Source organism: Echinops telfairi, unplaced genomic scaffold, assembly GCF_000313985.2.
Source record: "Echinops telfairi isolate 266 unplaced genomic scaffold, ASM31398v2 ScPeMD7_7423;HRSCAF=8461, whole genome shotgun sequence".
NCBI lineage: Eukaryota > Metazoa > Chordata > Mammalia > Afrosoricida > Tenrecidae > Echinops > Echinops telfairi.
The window spans coordinates 3,981,093-3,984,982 of record NW_022111323.1 but is presented as its reverse complement, the minus strand read 5'-3'; the positions used below and the strand labels follow the sequence as shown (position 1 = coordinate 3,984,982).

General features: G+C 40.6%; 1 pseudogene; it reads left to right on the top strand.

The window, feature by feature from the left end:
- Positions 1-2,363, top strand: part of LOC101659076 — a 53,503-nt pseudogene extending 51,140 nt beyond the window's left edge.
- The last annotated feature ends 1,527 nt before the right edge of the window (positions 2,364-3,890 follow it).

Here is a 3,890-nt window from a genome sequence, read left to right as displayed (position 1 = left end):
ATGTATACTTTTGTAGTATACATTTTTCCTGCTAGGCAAGCATCGAGCAACATACTCTGAGAAAATGCACCCAGTGGTATTACCTGGGAAGGTTCTCTCTGGTCAAGTTAATTTTTTCGTAAAAGCAGTTTCACTAGAACCTAATTTATTAGGATGTTTGAATTAAGAGAACAATATGCAGCTGTGAAATTTTGTTTCCTGTTCTGGAAAAATGAGTTAGAAACTGTTGTGATATTGAACACAGCTTACAAGGACAGCGCTATGGGAAAAACTCAAGTGTACAGGTGGTTTTCTAATTTCAAAAAAGGTGAAATGTTGATTGATGACAAACTGTTCTGGATGTCTGTCAACTTCCCGATCAGACATAAATGTTGATTTCGAGTTTGTTCCACCAGGTCAGACTGTTAATCAAATTTTCTATTTAGAGGCTCTGAAGAGATTGTATAGCATTGTGAGATTTTAAAAGGCTTGAATTTTGGCAGATGGGTTACTGATTTTGTTACCACGGCAATGCACTTACTCACAGCCATCTCAGTGCATCGATTTTTGGCAAAAAACCAGCATGCCTCTCTTGCCCCATGCACCTAACTCACCATGTGACTTCCTTTTGTTTCTGTGAATGAAGAGGGACATGAAAGGTCAGCTATTGATGGCATAGAAGAGGTGAAAAACAAAATGAGGGAAGTGCTGCCAGTGATCCATACAAATGAGATTGAAAAAGGTTTCATATATATATTCTCACTTGCAAATAATTCCCCTGATTCATTCTACCATCCAATGGGGCTACACAACCATTGTATGCATTAATTCTCCATTGGGAGACTTTCCAATACTACCATGTTTGGGGGTGCCATTAGTGGGAGATCCAGCCCCCACAGCTGATTGGGTCCTAAAGAGTAGTTGTGTAATTGAAAGGAATTAATGAAGACAAGCAAAATGTTTGGGGTGCTTATCTCTTCCATGAATCCAGATCCAAGCGAGAGAGAGAAAGAGAGAATGTATTTAACAATGTGTTTATATATTCTCAGGACATACAGACCTCATTAATTACCTACATAACAAGGTGGGCATTATCTTAACCCTAAAGGCCCCTGAGCTCATTGTGGGGGAGAAACCTATTGCTAGCATTGGGGGGCAGGCAGAGAGTAGTTGACTTTCCCTTGAGCAGAGAGAACAAAAAAAATATATGCCTGATCCTACGGATAAAGGCCTCCAGCCATAAAGTGATCAGCCATGTGCTTGCAAGAGGTAACATCAAGGTAGCACTATTATGGGAGGATATTGTGGGAATGATCTTTAGACAGGAGAATGTGACTGGGACTCATTTTCAACGCGCAAATGTGAAGACCTCCCTCCACTCAGAATCAAGGCTTTCCAGGCTTCTTAATCATGAACACAGAGAATTAGTCTACATACAGTCTCTTCCAGGTCTTCAGTTTCCCACACTCTGAAAGCACCCCAACAAACTGGTGTTCTGGGAATTTTTTAAGTACAACCAAAAGCCTGCAAAAACCAATTTAAGGAACACTTGTTAATGGATAATGGATACGGTGACAAGCCCACACCCCTGGTTTGTAATGGAGCAGGAGTACACCCTCATGGGGACAGATGAGCACCCCTTTACCCTTTTGGTTTGCCTTCCAGTATCTTTCCTGGAACCCAAGGTCCGTATTGTTGCAGTGTGCGGGCATAAAAAGCCTACAACAGGTATATTGTGGAGGCTCATTACCGGGGTTGCTAGTATGCTGGCATTAAGAATGGCTGGACGAATGCCAAGGTCATGCCTGCCTGGGGGTGGTGGTGGTGGTGGGGTGGTGCTCTAGATAGGACCCTGTGAAAGAATCAATGTGGAAGTCATTTTGGGGTGACCTGCTTCATCCTTCACCTTGGAGTCCTTCACTTTGGAGTGATAGCAACCTTCAATCCTAAGCCCATCCCTGGGAACTGGAATGGTGCAGGCTGTCATACCACCTTCAGCACTAAGGCCATACTAGAAAAGAATGGTGTGACATACATTGAGGAGTTCGCTGAGAGACTAAGCAAGCAGCACCAATACCACATTTACACCTGTGACCCCAAAGGGGGCCTGGACAATACCCAGCTCCTCACTGGATTCCATGAAACCTGCAACATCAATGACTTTTCCATTCCTCAGGCTGTTGGCCAGGAGAAGAAGGGTTACTTTGAAAATAGTTGGCCCCTCTGCCAACTATGACCCCTTCTCGGTGACAAAAGCCCTCATCCGCACATGTTTTCTCAACAAGGACAGGAATGAGCCCTTCCAATATAAAAACTATGTGGACTACACCTCCAGCCATCATTCCCCCTCCATCCCATGCCCACGTTTCCCCTTCTCAGACTAGTTACTGCTAGTTGAACTCGAAAGGCAGAATATCTACAGTCTTTTTTATTCTTCGAGCCTAACTAATAACATTTTTCTTCTGGGGGAACCATGGTAAAGGGGTCATATTCTTAATCACTTCACCACCACCACCCTATCCACCTCCTTTTTTTCTCTCTCTCTCAAGCTTTCTGGAAGACCAGGGAATAGTGCACTAAGAGGGATGGATGGGGATGGAGAACCATAATCTTTGCTTCCATTTAATTAGGTGTATTTGTCCAGTAGGCAAAGCTATACATACAGAGAGCCTATGTGTTTGTGTTGGGAGGAGGGGGGAACTTCTTTCTTTAGGGTGGCTGGAACCAGGGATAGCATCTGACTCTTTGGTTAGGTCAGGATTTCCTTCTTTAGGTGGGAAACTTCATTTCTTAAAAGTAATACAAGCAACTTGACATTAAAAGTGGCAGGTTATAAGAGGGAGGGGAGGGTCCAGGAGTGGAAATATTCTTGGTCACAAAGTCCTGTTTAGGGCAATCTGCCTTGGCCTAAAGAGTAAACTCAAAATAAAGTAGATATACCCGCACCTCTAAAAAAAGAAAGAAAGAAAGGCTTTGTGGTGAGGATATGTTTGGTGACTATGTGGCTTTGATATCTGAGATTATCTACATAGCAGAACACCAACCTATATTCTGATTTATATTTGGCAGTTTCTCTTACTCACACACTTTTAACTCCCCAGTATGTCACAGGTCCTTGTTACTTTTGTCTATTACAACTTAACACAACTGATATGTAATATGGTCAAAGCTAATTTTATCTAGTCAGTCTCCTTAAAGGAATTATGGATAATTAACTAATTTATCAGCATTAAAAAAGATATTTCAGTGGTAAGTAAAATATAATCATATATTGAGCTTTAGAATTTTTGATCAAAATAATTTTAATGGCTCTGAAAAACACAAGAATTCTGAATAGAAAATGTTCCATGACTTCTCTAGATTCTGATTTTTTCATCTGTGAACTGAAATTGATAATCTTTTCCCTGCTTGTCCAACAGGATCATGGTATAGCTCAAATATAATAAAGAATGTTACAATGAGTAACAAATGTGAAATGATATATATACATGACGTACAATCAACTGTAATTATTGTGTATTGAGTATCCATTTTAGTCTAGGTGCTTTAAATAATGTTTACGGACTTATGGAGTGTTACTCCATCCTCAATATTACTCTACAAACTTTACATTAATCAATTCTCACAACAACCCTAGAAGGTGAGTACTTTTATCATCATTATCCCTGTTATATAGAAATGACATTGATGTACTGAAAAGTAATGTTATTTGGCCAAGGCTAGTAAGTAGCAAGCCTGAGCTTTGAATCCAGTTATTAACATGGCTAGGTGACACAAACGGTTAACTGCTTGACTCCTAATAGAAAGGTTAGTAGTTCAAATTTACTCTGAAGCATCTCAGAAGACATGCCTGTTTATCTGATTTTAAAATATTAAAGCCTTGAAACTCCTAGGAAGCAGTACTATTCTGC